The following is a 19,006-nucleotide window of genomic DNA, read 5'->3' on the forward strand; positions in this document are numbered from 1 at the left end:
ATAGTGAAGCCTACGAGGCTTAGTCTGTGAGCTTGTGACTCAGGCTTTCATGCTTAAGTCAAATGGTGTGTGAGGCCTGCTGGGCTGCTAGGTCCCATGGAGGGAGAGTGAGCCTGCTGGGCTCAAACTGGTCTGCCAAGGAATGAAAAGTTATTACTCAACCCTTTTGGTAACTCCAATTAAATACGACCAGGTAAGGAAAGATGAGGTTTAGGTGGAGCGAGGCTCACTTAAGTATATAGCCTCATCTGAACCTTACCTAGACATCGCATTCAACTAGATGAACCTAGTTTGAGAACGTTTATAACCTTTGTCATGGCAACACGTGGCATGCTTCTGTTCTAGCCTTGCAGCTTGGGCCTGAGCTTTTGGCTCGGATTTGTTGTTGTGACTTTGGGCTTGATTTGAGCTTCTGATTCAGCCACATTTAATATTCACAATTATAACATAACCAAATTCAATATATGTTATTAAATAGTAATTTAAATAAATTAATGCAGCGGTTATGTACCTAAGGAAATGGGTTCAAATCCCATTAATGCTTTTGGCATTTTGTATAAGTAATAAATTGGGCAAATGATTCTGGCATAACGTTTATGTAATAATTGTGTAATAATTTAGCCCATAATGCTTCTAGCATAAGGAATTATAATGGCATAATTCAAATTTGTGTATCCAAAAATTAAGCTCATAATTCGCGTAATATACAATATTAAAATGTAGTAATAAAAGATACATTGTGAAACTATTATGGTAATTGTTTTGGATAAATGTCAATCAAAATCAAAACATGAATTGACTCAATTGATCAATCGCCAATTAAATGGAGTTGAATCTACTTCTGGCAGTATTAATAATAAATGGTAATGATAATTACCAACTAGCCATAATGGCACAGTGGACAACATGCTAGGCTGGTACACGCTGTGGTTGAGTTTGAATCCCAGAAACATCAAACTTTGTTTTTTTTTTTCATGATTGATTAATGCTCTCTATTTGTGAATTGGTACTACTGGACCAAGTGCTAGAAATAGCTACAGCTAAAGAATCCTAATTTTTTTTTCTTTTCCAATCAAACAATCCAAGACACATGAACGAATATATACAAATATGTATACCAAGTAAATAAATCATGTAGGATTAGCTAGGGTTCATGCATTATGGTGATTTTTCATATTCAATCAATAGGCTCAATAAGCATGAATATAAAATTAGATTTTGGAAAACATTATTTGATGAAGAACGGATGAATCTTTAGCTTATTTGTGCAGAACTAAGAAGGTTGTCTTCTTAGCCAATCCAAGAGCTTGTTTGTGATTCAGATCCTAAACCAGATTGAACGATGATCCTCCTTTGGTTGATCAGCAATTTCAAAGCTTTTCGTGCTAATAACGCGTTGTAAAACAATAGTGGAAGAATTTGAGAGAGAGACAGAGTTTAGACGCAGACAATGGAATGTGTGTATTCATCTCACCATGAGGAGGTTTATATAGGAGTACATGGTGTACAGGGCTGACTCAGAACAGGTGCAATAATGGCAACAGAACAGGGCCCCAAATTGAGAGGGCCCAAATTTTTTTTTTTTTTTAAATATTTTTTACGGCTTTATGTTTACATGATTGAATATAAAAGACTAGGATCCAGACCCAAAAGACTAACACTAATATGAAATAGGGCCCCAGATTTTATATTTTTATATCTATTTATATAAACATTAAGTCTGAAAAGAAAAAAATAGGGCCCCAAACACTAAATCCTTATCCTCTGCTCTTAGTTTTTTGTGTTCGTTATCTCTCTCCTCTAAATTCTCATTGACCACTTTCTCTATTCCCACCGATCTCTTCTATCCTTTTTCATTCTCTGATTGATCTAAAAAATCCCAAATTAGTTCTCTCCCACTTCAAGTCTTCTTCAGAGAATTAGGTTCTCTCATTCACATTAATTTGCTTGGATTGTCTGGTGATGTTATGTTAAAATTTAGAAGCATGCAGATCAAATGGACTAGCTTTGAAAAATCAATTGTGATAAACTAATTGATGTTTTCAGCTAAGAAGGCAAGTAGATTGATTTTCAAATGAAAACCTGATGCTGATATATCAATCAACACTTCGTTGGAAGAATGTGTTAGTTTGAGGGTTTTATGTGAGATCTTTCTGTATTTTTCTTTGCTGCAAACTTTTCATTTGTATTGAATATTTGGCCTCTTTTGTAGGCTCACCTAATGAGGTATAATTGATTAGACATTGTTGGACATTGTCAGTTGTTCAAATATAAATTTTAATTATGAATTTGATGAGATTTCAATAATTTTGTCTTCCTAAATTTTCATATGAGACTACAACTTAGAGGGCCCCATTTTAAACTTTCGCACAGGGCCTTCAAAAAGTTTGAGACGGCTCTGATGGTGTGTACAAAAAGGCAACGTTTAATAGCAACACCAATTACTCCTATACACAATTCTATCAATCACTAATCTATAGTGAAAAGCACATATCATTCTACATCTATTTACATGATTTAGCCATAACTATTTACAACAAATATGACTTTGAGGGTGTTTTAGGAAGTGCCAAAAGAGGTGACATGAAATATTATTAAAAAATAAAACGGGGTGTGGTTTGCAATTTTGGGTGTGCAAATTTCACCCTCGTAAAGTTTTTGTATATTCTATGGTATTAAAGAATATACTTGCGACCGATAAACCAGAAACAAGTTCTCCTTAGGCCTTTTGTCTAACTACTTTATACACAACCCATACTCAAAACATCACCAATTTAGGTTCTGAGTCTAATACTTTTTTTTTTTTGGAGAAACTGAGTCTAATACTTTACTAAATACACAATCCAAAGTAACTAAAACAACTGCAATCTCAAAACCCATGAATCATCCTCGTGTTCACTGTTAATGCTACTATTTAGTATCTTTAATATTGATGCTTTGAGACGATTCACGAAATAATTTTTTTGATCATGCAGACCCATTAAAAGATTATTCACAGAATCTAAGTCCAATTATTAACGAACTATAATGGCATATATATAAGAAGATCACCACTTTGCACAATCTTTTATGGTCCCCCTCCATCAAAAACTCATTCTATACATGTAAATATGTGTACTGAATTAAGAAATTGACTAAATCGATCATTATTAAGACCACATAATCAACATTAAACTAAGAAATGGTCTATTATAGCTTCTCTAAGAGCATTTTAACAATACTAGTTATTTTATAGTTAAATTTTTAAAACTAGCTAAAAATTAATTTTGCTAACCATTTTTAAAATACGTTTGCATCAGTACTTTCTATTTTAGCTAGTTTTGAATTTACATTATTTATTGAATAAATAAAAAATAGTCTAAATACATTTATAAATTATATAGAATAACTTCAAAATGAATTTTGTTCAAGGAAAACCTAATTTGTGTTTAGCCCAAACTCTAGGTTACTTGACCTAGTGGTAATAGGGTTCAATTAGAAGAATCTAGATTCCTAATCAATGTACGATTACTTTCCTTGTATGATTGAGATTCTATGCATTGTAATCCTCTATATAAAGAGGCCCCTATTATCAATGAGAATACACAGCGATTATCTCTCAATTTCTGATTCCCTAAAACACGTTATCAGCACGAAGCCCTAACCCTGAAGCCCTAAATTCGTAGCCTTCAAATCCCAGAAACCACCACCACCCACCTTGAAGGTTTCGACCCCAGGAGTCCAGAACCGGCGGAACCACCCCAAGAACCGGCCGGAAAAATATCGAACCGGCCCTCAGAAGTACCAAAAACCCCTCTGCTCATTTTAAGGCCTTTTCCTCCGCCTCTGACATCCGTACTCCATCAACTGCAGCGCCTCAAACCCAGATTACCGGAACCGGAAAAATAACCACCGGAACCGGCCTGGAAACATCCTAACCGGCCAACAGAAAAGACAGCAACCGAACCGGCAGAAAAGGAAAAAAAAAAAAAGGAGGCTGAAGCAGAGCCCAGCCCAAGCAACAGAGCAGCCCTAAGCCCAGAAGCAAAGGACCAGCCCACGTGCAGCTGGCCCAAGCGGAGCCCACGTGAATCAGCCGAGCTTCCAAGCCGCAGAATCCCTGCCACATCAACATACACGCAGGCGTCCAGTCAGCTGCCACGCCATCATCCGGACTGCCACGTCAGCACCGGCCTGCCACGTCAGCACCCTGGTCAATGGTCAGTCAACGCCGGTCAACCCTCCGGTCAACACTTTTCCGGCAGCTATCCGACAACTTTTCCGGCAGCTTTCCGACAACTTTTCCGGCCACTTTCAGGCGACTTTTCCTGCCAACTTCCTGCCATTTTCCCGGGCGACATTTTCCCTGCAGCTACAGTACTTCCGGCGACATTTTTCCGGCCAACTTTTCAGTCAAGATTTCCGGCAATTTTTCAAGGTAAACTTTTTTAAAAGTTCCCGTTTTTTTTGAAGTTTTTCAATTTCTTTTTCTTTTCTCGGGGACTTCCAACATCCCTTCTTCTACCCCCCTTTCTTCTTTATAGGGGAGACCAAAAGCCGAACTGTGGGGGTTCGTGCTCACTCCAAGCTTGGAGCTTGTAGAGTCCTTCAAACTTAAAGTTTGTTGAGAAGAAAACGATCGACCACATACATCGTTGTTTCGATCTAATCCAAAATCCCTCTTGGAATCTGATTTTCTTGGAAGCGACTACGCTCAGAAAATTCATAATTTCTTGGAAGCAACTACGCTCAGAAATTTAATAGTTTTTCGTGGTAGCCTTTTCACTCTAAAACTAACCCTAATCTTGTGTTGTTTTTCAGAATGAGTAACCTGAACAAGTTGAACTTCGTTCCACTAGAGACAACTGGCACAGGATACCACAGGTGGGTCCGAGATGTGCGCCAACATCTTAAGGCTGATGGACTTCTGGGAGCCATCCAAGAGCCTGGTCAGAACGTGCTCTCCATTGAGCAAGCTACTGCTTTCGAAGCAAAACAAGCTAAAGCCATAATTCTCATGACAAGGCACATGAATGACGCACTCCACAATGAATACCTCAATGAGGAAGACCCAAGAAAGCTATGGGTAGAACTTGAGCAGCGATTTGGCAACGTTCGTGACTCCCTGCTTCCTGATTTAGAAGTGCGATGGCATAGCCTCCGTTTTTGTGATTTCAAGTCTGTGCTTGATTATAACTCGGAAGCCCTTCGTATCAAGTCTCTGATGGAGTTTTGTGGCCAAGCCATAACTGATACGAGGTTGATCGAGAAGACTCTCTCTACCTTCCCCGTCTCTGCACTGATGATTTCAAAGAATTATCGGATTGATGTAAATGCAGGACGTATCACAAGGTTTCATGAGCTCATTGGAGCCATGAACGTAGCTGAAAAGCACGACAATATTCTTGTGAAGAACTATAATGCTAGACCCGTGGGAACTAAGTCTATTCCGGAGTCTAACTATAGTCGCGCCCCCAATGGAGGATGCAAGGAGCGAAACCCTAAGAGTAGGGACAATTCTGGACATTCTGGTCCATATGTTCGCCCTAAAGAGGAAGGAAATCGCTGAGAGAGGCGTGCACAGAACCGTGGAGGTCAACGTGTGAAGAGAGAAAGAGGCGGAGCCTCCGACCATGGTAGTGACTCCAACAAAAGCATAGGTCGTCCAAATCGCGCCCCAATGTCTCCTCGAACAAGGGAGCCTGACCATAATGATTTTTGTTTTTGATGTGGATCAACTGAACATTGGGCCAAAACATGTACAGCACCCCAGAATGTTGCAAACGCATACAAGACGTATCGTGAAGCAAGGGAAGCAAATTACATGGAACAAGAAGATCAAGATGGCGATCTAGATCTAAGGGTGGAAGACTACAAGGATCAAGACCCAGAAACTGGCGATTTTGATTAAGTCTTTTTATTTTCCAAGAGATGTAGGCGATTGCCATATTACTTTTTATTGGATTAGATTTTCTTTGATCAAAGAAACAATGATGTACTCCGTTTGCTTATGAATAAAATTTTGAGTTCTTTTCATTATGACTCAATTTTGATTCTGAGCATATTACTTTGTGACTACGATGGATGGGCCATCAATATTAATTCAAGGACATGGAATAGCCCAAGTTCCACTTGCCAAATGGCACCTTAATTACTGTCACAGAAACTCTCTACGCTCTTAGGGCAAATTGCCCTATGAATAGCCAATGGATTCCATGCGAAAACGCATGTAGAGAACGGAGATGAGTTCCTTTGCAAATACCTCTAACGATTGCGAACAAAGACGCATCTTAGAGAAGTTTATGTGTCTCTCTAGTAGATTCCATGTCACTATTCGAGCTATTAATCCAATAAAGTTACGAGAGAAGATCTCTTGGATTTAGACACATATTGGCTTTGTCACGACAGGATAGGTCATCCTAGTCATGATATGATGATCCGTCTACAAAGACTTCATACATCCTTTCTCTCGAGCGAAACGAAGCATGAATCAAAAGTTGATTTCTGGACTAAGTGTGACCGACGCAGCTGCCTAGAGCACTGCCTCCGTCCACCACCAGCTTAGGGCTGGCGCAGTCCCTATCCATGACGCCATGGATGGCGTCCATCATGGTGATGGCGCCCCAGGTGATGCTGCAATCACCAACTTGCTTTAAATAGCGTTTTAGACGCTCAGGCCTAACCAAAATACTCAATGGTTGCTTCTAAGGCCTCTCGCTCGTTTTACAAAGCCCGTTCCTTCGAGAAACTAGGACTGAGACCGTCCTATGCAAAGGATATAACAATACTCATTTTGTTCTTACAAAGAATCCGTAGGGATTTTGTGGATTGATTCAACCAACTTGCGGACGCTTAAATATTTCATGATGTTGGTTGACACGCAAACACGCTGGTCACGTGTTGTGCCATTGTCCACCTATAAATGCTGCTTACGCTACACTCCTAGCCCCTATCATATGACAACGGGCTCACTCCCCAGATCATCCTATTCAGTCAATTGGATTTGACTATGCTAGAGAGTTTACATCGAAAGACTTTCGATGGATATTGCAATGGGCTTCATGTTGGACATCACATTCCCATGTACACACCCAAATGGTCTTGCGGACACGACTACGATGATAGTCTGGACATTGATAATGCGCACCAATCTCCTTATATCCGCTTGGGGTACTGCAATATCGCATATAGCTATGCTAATTCGTCTACGACCTACCGCCACTCAATGTACCTCTGTGTTACAGCTAGTGACTGGGTACACGTATTTTGTACTTACGCACATTTGAGTGCGCCATTTGTGTGCCAATTGCGCCGCCACAGCGCCCTATGATGGGTCCTTATAGATGAATGGGCAACTACATTGGATTTGAGACTCCAACAATCTTCCGCCACTTAATGCCCTTGCAAGGCGATCTCTTTACCGCTAGATTTGCGGGTTGTTACTTTGATGAGACAGTCTTCCCGTCGTTCGGGGGAGATAAGAACACAGATGTTCAACAGGAACGACAGGAATTGTCGTGGTCTGTCCCCACTATGTCTCATCTTGATCCCTATTAAAGTGACGAGATCACACAAATATGCTGCAAACATGCCTGCAAGGAAGTACGTCCCTACGAGAGGACATAGGCCACCCTACACGGAGGTAGGCATGGTGCCAATGCCAAAGAGAGTGGCACTCTGGCGTTACAGGCCATGGCCCCAGCTAGGATGCGTGGGAGGCCCGTGGGTTCGAAGGATACATTGGCACAAACCAATTCTTGATCATTGACACTCAAAAATCCGTCTCATGAGTATCTTCCGGGTTATGGTTATCGTTGGGGACTCCTCAACGTCAGAACCTATTCCTGAGAATATAGAGCTCTATGAAACTTACACTAGTGTACATGAGACGTGGGATAGAAACTCCATCATAATTGGTGATGTAGTTGCGTATTTCATTGCGCATGAGTTTGTTGAGTCAGATGATATCGAACCACGCTCCGTTGATGAATGAATGCCAACATAGAGAGATTTGGCTTAAATGGAAAGATGCGATCTAGGTTAAGATGGATTCTCTAACGAAGAGGAAGGTTTTCGAGTTAGAGATGCTAACACCTCCTGACATAAAACCTATTGACTAATGGGTCTTCGTTAGAAAGCGTGATGAGAAAAAGAGATGGTAATCTCGCCTTATGGCACAAGGCTTCTCACAAAACTCCCTGGAATCGACTACGATGAGACATATTCCCTCGTAATGGATGTTATTGCACTTCACTACCTTATCAGTTTGGTAGTTTCCGAATAACTGAACATGCAGCTTACAAATGTGGTCACTAAGTATCTCTATGGGGATCTAGATACGGAATATACATGAAGGTTCATGGTGAACTTCATTTACCCGAGTCAAGAGGCTCTAGACCACGGAGCGCGTTTACAATAAGATTGAAACGCTCACTAAAGTGACTACTTGATTGGGAAGGGATATGCCCACGCGTTTCTATAACAAGTTTCAGATTCTATAGCGGTTCATGTTAGACATGATCTTCATTAGAAGCCCTTAAAGAGTTAAGGGAAACCGCTGAACACTTGAAATCCGAGTTTGAGATGAAGGATTTTGGGAGAACACGATTAAGGCTTGGTTTGGAACTTGAGCATCGTGTCGATAGATGCTTAGGCATTTTGACAAGGTCAAGCCTTCAAGCACCCCCATGATCGTCCGTAGTCTTAATCCTGAAAAGGATCCTCTTCGTCGAAAGAATGATGACGAAGATGTGCTAAAGGCAGGAGTGCCTTACTTAGTACAATAGGCGCATTATTGTACTTATCCCAATGCACAAGACCAGGACATCTCATATGTTGTGAACTTGTTAGCTAGATATAGCTCTGCGCCAACGCAACGCCATTGGATTAGTATAAAAGATATCTTTCGATACTTGAGATGTATGAGTGATATGGGCTTGTTCTATCCCTACAAAGAGATGATGGATTCGGACCCATCACACACCAGGAATGCCGCCAACACTGGCCTGCGTCTATTATCCCCATCCCAAAACGACATGTGTTTTTGAAGATTTTGCTGATGTTAGGTATCTCTCTAACCCACACAAAGGTCATTCCCAATCCGGTTAAGTGTTCACTATGGGAAAAGACCGTGATATCTTCGAGGTCTACAGAGCAGACCGTAGTCGCTATATCTTTGAACCATGCAGAGATTATTGCTCTTCACGAAGTGGTTTGTGAATACTTATGGATTGGATCCATAATCACGCATGTTCGAACAATTGTGGTTTGAAGTCTACCACAAGATGAGCCTACGAGCATTTAGGATAATGCTGTTCGTTTTGAACAAATGAAGCAAGGCTACATCAAAAGCGACAACACCAAGGATAATCAGCAACAACAAAATCTCCTCAAGATCAATTTGAACTAGATTCAATCTGAGGACAGTATGGCAGACTTGCTCACTAAGTCATTGCCTAGATTCCACTTTCGAGAAACGTGTTGGTATCATCGTTTACGGAAGTTATCCGATCTCCCATGACCGTTGTCATCAGGGGGAGATGCAGACATCAGGGGGAGATGTCTACACGTATGGTCTCGAAACGTGAATGGTGTGTTGTGCTCTTTTTCCCCTTCGACCGAGGTTATTTTTGTCCCACTGGATTTTTGTTACTCGGCAAGGTTTTTAATGAGGCAACGGGAGAAGCACCGCGTTTGGGCAGCACAAGGGGGAGTGTTCAAGGAAAACCTAATTTGTGTTTAGCCCAAACTCTAGGTTACTTGACCTAGTGGTAATAGGGTTAAATTAGAAGAATCTAGATTCCTAATCAATGTACGATTACTTTCCTTGTATGATTGAGATTCTATGCATTGTAATCCTCTATATAAAGAGGCCCCTATTATCAATGAGAATACACAGCGATTATCTCTCAATTTCTGATTCCCTAAAACATGTTTTAAATTTAGAAAAATAATGGAAAGTCTCCTCTCGCTCTCTAGATTTAGGAGCAAAATAGTTAAGCATTAAAATGGAGAGCCACTCAGGAATTCGCTGGCACTGCTAGCATTGATAAAAAGCTAAACTTGCTCTCCAAGATAGCTAAGGAGCTAAGATAGAGAGTCTATGAAAGTTGCTCTAAATATCTATCTATTATAATCACAAAATTTGTTTCTATCTTATTGTTCTAACTTCTAACTCTCCCTGGACCGATCCTCAATTTTGGGAGGCCTGTTACAAAAATGTAAATGAGACCTTATTAATTATAACCTCAAATAAAAATACTTTTAAAAAAAAAAATTACTTTGATAAAATAGATATATAAAAAATCTTTAAAAAAAGTTTATAATGAGAAAGAAATAAAAAAAAAAAAAAAAGACAAAATAAATGAGAAGAAAACTCACAAAATTAAACAGAAATGGTGGTTCTAGATAGATATCCAAATTTGATATTTGGACCTCCAGCTTTTTTCAATTATTATTAAATGGGAAAAACTCACAAACAGTACCTGAACTACGGGCCACTAATAACTTTCGCACCTCAACTTTAAAAAATATCATTTTGGTATCTGGACTTTTCACCCCGACCCAAGATACATACCTGGGATCCACTTCACCGTTAACGGTGTTAACTTTGCAAGCGTACAGTCGTCATTTCACTGTTCATCTTCTCCAAACCTCTCTCCTATCTCTGTGCAATATCAGATTTTTTTCTTCTTCCTCTTCATACCTCGATACAAATTGTTCTTCTTTTTCGTTTGGATTCTACCGTTTGTTTCCTTCTCAACCTTCTTGATCAACACGAAATGCCAACCCATCAAATAAGGCCAAGCCAAATATAGTTCTGAACAGCCTTCCTGATCCCATAAACAAAATATAACAGCCCCTTCCTCAAGATGAGTTCCTCTCCACAAAGAACACTATAATCCCTGTCATCCAACCCGAAACCAGCCTCCTACAAATCGAAACCAAAATCAGAACCTCCCATTTCCACATATTCATCTCCCTCAAAACTCTTATAAAACGTTTTCTGGGAAATTCTTGCACAAAATCTCCTCCAAATCGACCATGTCCATCGCCGCCGCGTCGTGCAAAACTGAGTTATCAACTTTACAGCCGCATGATATAAGAATCTTCACAGCTTCAATATTTCTTTTCCAAACAGCCAAAGACAACAAAAACTTGGAATTTGAAACTTTCCCATTCACATTTCTTCCGGCGTCGATCAAGCTCGAGACCAAGTTCGCATTGCCAGGTCTCAGCAGCGTCTTTAGCTCCGATAATCCAGAGCACCCGGAAACTGCTTTATTGAAGAAGAAATCAAACCCAGAGATCCAGGTCCGCTAAGAAATGAGAAACTCCACCACGTGTGGGCCCATAAATGAGATGGGTGGTGGCGTCCCGGAAAACTTGATGCCCTGGTCTCTCGAACAGATGACGGAGATCCTCAACGTCAAGGGAAGGTGGTGGGGAGAGAGGGATGATCGGAGGGTTGAGAGAGGAGGAGGGTGTAGGAAGAAGAAGAGAGAGGAGGGATTATAGAGAAGGGTTGTGTGAAGGAGAAGAGAGATGGGTTTGTGGTGGTTAGCGGGAGAACATGGAAGGATAGATTTGTGTTAACGGCGAAGTGGATCCTAGGTATGAATCTTGGGTCGGAGTGAAAAGTCCAGGTACCAAAATGATATTTTTTGAAGTTGAGGTACGAAAATTATTAGTGGCCCGTAGTTCAGGTACTGTTTGTGATTTTTTCCCTTATTAAATTTTGTCAACTCATATGAAAAGACAAATAAAGATAAGGTGAGGAAAAAAAAACAAATACTTTTTTACCTCCCCCATTAATTAATTAATTAATTACTTTTTTTTTTTTAAGAATATCATATCGATATATTAATATATCCTCTCTCTACCATTTATGGGTAGATAAAGAGTTTGTGATAAACCATAACGATACATAGATTAGATCCGATCATTTGAGGGTACCCACGCTCAATTATTTAAGCAAGCCTACACACTATGAAATAACATAGTAGATAAGCAAGCCTAGAGGTAAAAACTCATAGTTGTCCTAAAAACAATAGGAAATTAATTAGAAAGCAAGAAACTAACTAAATAGAAAGACAAAAGGGTAGCCCAAAGAAAAGCCACAACCCAAAGCCAAGCAAGTTGGATTAGCACCCAGCCCAACTCTCCCCCTCCTTCACGCTCTTGCAGCACGTACAGCGGGCCTCCCTGCCGTCTATCTAGGCCGCCACCACCACGTTGCCATGACCATCAACGCCACGACCACGCCGCCACGACCATCAACCGCCTAAGATCCACCCTATACATCACCAACGCTGCGCATCGAAGGCTTCAAATCAGAACTTCGCTGCCTCAACAAACCTGCTGGAGCATCACGCGGCGACAACTCTCTATACCACCTAAGCAATAGCCTCAAGACATTCCTGTCCAGCGCACTCTCCACACAGTGACGATGCCAGAGGCTTGCCACGGGCAGGAGCCGCCGGACGAGCAGCGAGATGGAACTGGAAAAAAAAACCTAGTTTTGGTTAGGGTTTCTCTTCAAGAGAGATTTTTTTTTTACCTCCCCAATAAGTTACCTAAAATAATGAAGTAAAAATATAAATTCTATACATGGTCCCTTCATTTAATACAAATCTTTATAATTGTCTACTTGCTCGGCCCCTCCAAGAATCAATTTTTGGTTCTGTCACTGGATGAAAGTACAAAAAATGTAGGCAGCTCCCTTACAAAATTCTTCGTTGTTGAATTGATAGAGATAAAAAAAAGAAAAAATGGGTTGAAGATATAGATTTAATGTTCAAGTGTGTTTTGGTAAAATAAAGGAGGTATACTTAGCTTTTTTAGGATTCAAAAAGGTGAATTGGAGGTTTAATAAGTAGGAAATGTCCAAATATCAAATTTGGATATCCAACTAGAACCACACAAACAGAAACAACTACATAGTTAGGGGAAAAAAAAAGTGAAATGGGTAGTTTTTTATTTTTATTTTTTTTTTGGATAAACTGAAGTGGCTAGTTGAACCAAAGACTATAGCACAATTTAGTTATATAATATTGAGTTAAATGAAAGAATTTTTGAACTGTAAATTCACAAACCTTGTCCTACGCCGCCAAACCTAAGTTTTCCCGGTACCCATCTCGCTGCTCGTCTGGCGGCTCCCGCCTGTGGCAAGCTTCTGGCCTGTCGCTATGTGGAGAGTGCGGCCGGACGGGAGAAGTTCTGAGACTATTGTTTGGGCAGATTCTGGAGAAAGTTTGCTGCTCAAAGTTTTTGGTAGGGAGGAGGCAGCGAAGACCTGGTTTTTGACTCCTTTGTTGCAGGTGGTGGTGTCGTACAGAGGCAGGGCTTAGCTGACGATGGTGCACGGCGTTGACCAGGCAGAGCCTCGTGGTGCAGGCAATGTAGTCGGGCAACATGGTGCAGGCGCTGTGGTGCAGAGGTCGTGGTGTAGGCACTGTGGTCGGTGACGTGGTAGAGGGTGGTGTGGCTCAAGGTAGCCGGCATTGGAGGCGAGGCGGCCGCCTGTAGGTGCTGCTGGTGGACGAAGGAAGAGGCCTGGGCTTGGGCTGCCCTTTGGGTTTTTTTCTTTAGTTTAGCTTGTTTACTAAATAATTCCCTTTTTTCTAGGGACTAGGCTTGTTAGTTTTCTTACGAGCGCTAATGAGGATAGGTTTACTCGGCCTATTACTATGTCTTAGATTATCGTAGTTAATATGCTTGCTTTGATAAGTGAGCACTGGATGTCTAATGAATGGTCTAGCACTATGTACCATGTGTTACCTCCACAACCTCTTGTCTATCTTTGAATGGTAGCGGAGGGGTATGTAATGGCCATTCTGGCTTGAGCTTTTAGTAATGCAATCATTGATGGATTGATTAAAAAAAATGTTTAGTTATATAAGGAAAAAAACCATAGGAGAGAATTTTCCTCTCATCTACTGATGCGGCCTCCATGGGGAAAAAAAAAAATCTAACCCTATTTTCTCAAATTATACCCCTCTTCTGCCTCCAATCTCATAATTAATGTCATATATTGATTCAGTCATAGCAAGCTTCGTGAGCTCATTGGGGTTTGTAAATGGCATCAACGTACGCACCAAATTTAGGATGGATTGGCGGCGGCTATATATGCAAATCAACTCATGTCCTATCTTCTAAGTAAGCCTCTGACCTCCAAAAACTTTGAAGCGGCGGCTTCTTCTGGGATTGTTGTGGAAGAGGGATCCGCGAAGAACAAGAAGCCGATGCCTATGAAAAAGCAGGACGTTGGACATATGCCACTCCGTTATCCTTTTGCTAAAGTTGGTATGGTTTGGCCTAGTCATAAGGGCAAGGAAAAAATTTAACTTTCTTAGTTTTAGTTGCTTATAGAATGGACTTTAGTCATTCGATTTACTTCATTCTTAGTTTTTTCAATTGTACAACCGTTGAGTTCTCTAGGTGATTGGATTTGATGCGATGAGAGTTAGGTTATTCATGCTTTTTTCCATTTAGCTCGTTTTGAATAAACGAGTTTATTTGTTTTCAATGAGTGATACTTGTCAGTTTGCTTGGTCCATAAAGACTTGGTCCAAGTTTGGAATTGATGTATGTGCCGTTCTGGCTATGATAATGAATGAAATTATGTGCTTTGTCAAAAAAAAAATTTTTTTTTTTTATATATGTATTATCTACATGCTTCATGATCAAAGGTCTCGTAGAATCAGAGGCTTGGTGTGTGAAAATATAAGGACAAAATGTGATTTCTCGAATACGGGGATTGCAGGCTATGGATCAATCCTTACTGGGCAGCACCAAAATAGACAAACAGAACACAAATTTTGGTTACACAGTGAAAATCTCAACTTCTGAGATTAAAAACACTGCGGGGCTCTTACTCTTGAGAACCCAAAATAAGAATCAACTTATAACGAAGGATATGTTCTTTTACAAGACACAAGTAGCACTCAAATTGCTACACTCACTAGACAAAACTATCAAGAAGCTTGTCTTCAATCTTATACTCCTTCTTCACTTGAATGATCGTCAATTATCACTCTCCTTTCTTCACAGCTCCTCTACTGATCTCAAGAGAAGATATGCATATGAGACAATAATCACGAACACTTAAACATGGATCAAGTGTTTTGACTCTTGTGAAGACACAAACTCAAACAACCATGCAAGACACCTATACTATTCTTGCGTTCAGAAGAGATCCCTCTTGACCGTGTATCTGTGTGTATATATGTTGTAGACCAACGGCAAAACCTCTGTCCCAAGATTCTGACCTAATTCCTCTTTAATTGAAAAAGAGACTTTCCATATAAGAAATACAATAAATCTTAAAGGAAATCAATTACACAATTCATAAACAGAAAAATATCTTTAAATAAAGAAAGTTAAACCTCAAAGATATTTTCCCGTTTTGTATGGGAATGCCAACACACCAAGTTGATCAAAACTTGTACTTACAGTGTGGTTACACCACCAGCGTCGCGTCAGGGCTAGCCCTGCTAACTAAAATACAGCAACATGAGAATGAGAAACAAGATGAAGAACACATACCTCAATTGAAGTTGTTGAATCATGTCTTGAGAATCCATGTGAATGGTTGAAAATGAGATGATGGAGTGTAGAGAAGAAAAGATGTGTTGCAACCTTTAGGGTTGAGAAGAAGAGAGAATAGACGCACAATTTTTTCTTCTTCTTTTGATAGATAATTTAAAATAAAAATAATTGAAGTACTTATTCAGTAGTTAGTGGGGTGAACATCAAATTTCTCGACCTATATATGATAGTGGACCGTATAAGAAGCACCATTTTTTGTCTTTGGATGGGAAAAATTTCTTTTCAAATGTCGTTAGTGGGTTTGGACCTAAAGGGGCAAACGTTTGGAAAACGTCTAGCTTACATTAACATTAATTTTTTTTTTTGGTGTGACGTCATCATGAGTTTTATAGTATGATTTTAAGCTCTGACGTATTTTTGGGTATGAAGAAAAAAATATATATACAAGAGTCCACTAGCTACATGTACATAAAATATTCCAAAATTCGCACAAACTAACCCTAATGATAATGGCACAGTTATGAGGTTTTGATCGGTTAGGGGTTTAGCAGTTTAGGTTAGGGCTGGGATTTTCAAACCGAAAACCGATGGAACCGGTCCGGACCGAGCCGAAACAGGCGGTTCAGTTCGGTTTGTAGTTTTGAAAGAAGTCATTTTCGTCTGCACCGAACCGTTTCCCCCTTATAGCAGTTCGGTTCCGGTTCTTCTTTTCTGCAACACTCAAAACCAGCAAGAACCGAGTATATGTTATATAATATATATATTATACTAAAGCATGTGAGTCCAATAGATTATATATATATATATATATATATACACACACACACACACATATACAGGGCCCTTCTAGTGAGGGGTCCCTTTTTTGGGTCTTTTATAGGGATAGACATTATACCAACTTTTCGATCATATTTTCACATCTTAACCGTTCTGTTTTTAGGTCCTAATGTATAGATCACTTCTGCAAATTTTCAGCTAATTTGATGATCGTTAAGGCATCCAAAACTGCAATTACCATTATAAACACGAACGGTTCCGGTTCGACAGATTCGGTCCGTTTGTGTAAATTGCAGTTTTGGATGCCTTAACGATCACCAATTTGGCTGAAAATTTGCAGAAGTGATCTATACATTAGGACCTAAAAACTGAACGGTTAAGATGTGAAAATATGATCTAAAAGTTGGTCTAATGCCTATCCCTATAAAAGACCAAAAAAAGGGATCCCTCACTAGAAGAGCCCTGTATATATATATATATATGGACCCATTATACCGAACTACCAAAGTTGGCGAAGCATGTGATTCTATTAGCTTTTGTATATAATTATATATATATATGTGGACCTATTATGCTGAAGCATGTGCAGAACTGCAGACCTACCTAGCATTTAGTCATTTTCGATCAAACACACCTAGCCCCTGAAACACACCTTCAGTTCTTCTTCTTCCCCAAATTCAAGTCTTCAGTTCTTTCCCAAATCCATCTTCATCACTTCAAGTCTTCAATGCCGATTCACTTCAAGTCTTTAGCCGAAACTCACTCACTTCCCCAATTTCCAATTCGAAGGACATGGCTTCGAATTCCAGTCCCCAATTCCCAATTTCTTCGCATTCAAGTAGCGAATCTCCTGGGCATTAAGAAGAAGAAGTTCAGTCTCACAATCCTTCCACATCGAGTTTGGGAGTGTTTGCATTCATGTTTGAATTTGCTGTGTGGCTTGATGTTTGACTATTTGCAGACTTGGTGGTGGCTTTAAAGTGTGCAGCTTGCTTTCAATTTTTAGGTTTGCTATGTTTTTAGATTTGCTGTGTTCTTTGATGGAGAAACTGAGAAAATTGCAGAACATGATAGTGGCTGGGAAGGTGGGAAACAGGATAGCTTTACTGCTGTTTTGCACTTTTGCTATGTGTATAGGAATCGGTTAGAAACCGTAACCGAACCGAACTAAACAGTTCCGGTTTCAAGTCGGTTCCGGCGAAAAAAAGTAACAACACCGAACCGGAAAAACATTGTCGGTTCAGGTTCCGGCAAAAAAATACAATAACAAAACCGATCCCAGCCCTAGTTTAGGTGAAGTCTTGATCGATCCGGATGGGTTAGGTGAAGTCTTGATCGATTGAGGTGGTTTTAGGTCAAGTCTTCTTGATCGATTGAGATGGGTTTTGGTCAAGTCTTCTTGATCGATTGAGATGTGAAATATTGGAATTAATACTGTATTACTTCAGTCCAATATTTGCCTTTCATTCTTATTTTACATGGATACAAATAATTTTCAACTAAAAATGCATATCAGTTAATAAATCTAGTGTTAACCTCTTACTAGCTCTGGTGAAGAGTGTTTTATCTAGACGAGCAAGTTATTTGGAGGGAAGCCTTTTTAGTTGTTGACCTCATTTGGTTTGCGAAATTTGATGTCTTGGGAAAGAAAATTAATTCACTTCATGTGTTGAGTGTAGTTTTTTAAAGAAGAGAAAAAATGGGGAAAAGTGAATCCTCCAATACCCATTGAGGGATTCATTTTCACTCACTCTTTTGTTGCATTAATTACTCACCTTTAAAGCTTTTATTGTATTAATTATGATTTTCAAAACAAATTTCTTAATATTACCAACGTACGAAATGAAAGTTCATGAAAATTTTAAGAAAATCTTAATTTCTCATCTTATAAGAAAAGATAAAGGAATCGATTTTCTTCCGCTAACTAACTGAGTCCAAGGCTCTAAGATAAGAGTTCAAAAGGCCAGGATACGTCTACGATCATGATGTTCTCAAGATGGCAAAGACCAGACCACCACGTAGAATTTGTTCACGAGTAGCAATAGAGGGGAAGCAAGCCATGAAACAACCTAAACAAGCCTCCCTAATTTTAGTAAGCCGCTAGAGCACTAAAAGTTGCTTCTGGTCGGCATCTACAAGACAAGGGAAGACCACTGTACTGGTCCACAAGGAATGTGCTGCCAATTATCAGAGAGAGGCTGCTAAGAAATCACTTATCCTATTTACAATTATTTTTAATTAATTATATATATATATAATTAATTGTATATATACAGATTTTATCTAGAGCAGAGCTCCGCTTTGAAATTAACATGTGAAGTTCGAGTTTTGGGTCACTTTTCGGTCGCACATCCACATCTCAACCGTTCAGTTTTTAGGTACTAGTGTACAGATAATCTCTGCAAATTTTCAGTAAAATTGATGATCGTTAAGGTATCTAACTAGCTTAAACCAATGGACGGACTGAATCTGTCAACCTGAATCGTACTAGCTTTAAGGCAGTTTTCAATGCCTTAACGATCATCATTTTGGCTGAAAATTTACAGAGATGATCTATACACTAGTACCTATAAATTGAACGGTCAAGATGTGGATATGCGACCGAAAAGTGACACAAAACTCGAACTTCACACGTTAATTTGAAAGCGGAGCTCCGCTCTGGATAGGATCTGATATATGTGTGTGTGTGTGTGAGGTAGAG

Source organism: Rosa chinensis, chromosome 3 (genome assembly GCF_002994745.2).
Source record: "Rosa chinensis cultivar Old Blush chromosome 3, RchiOBHm-V2, whole genome shotgun sequence".
Lineage (NCBI taxonomy): Eukaryota > Viridiplantae > Streptophyta > Magnoliopsida > Rosales > Rosaceae > Rosa > Rosa chinensis.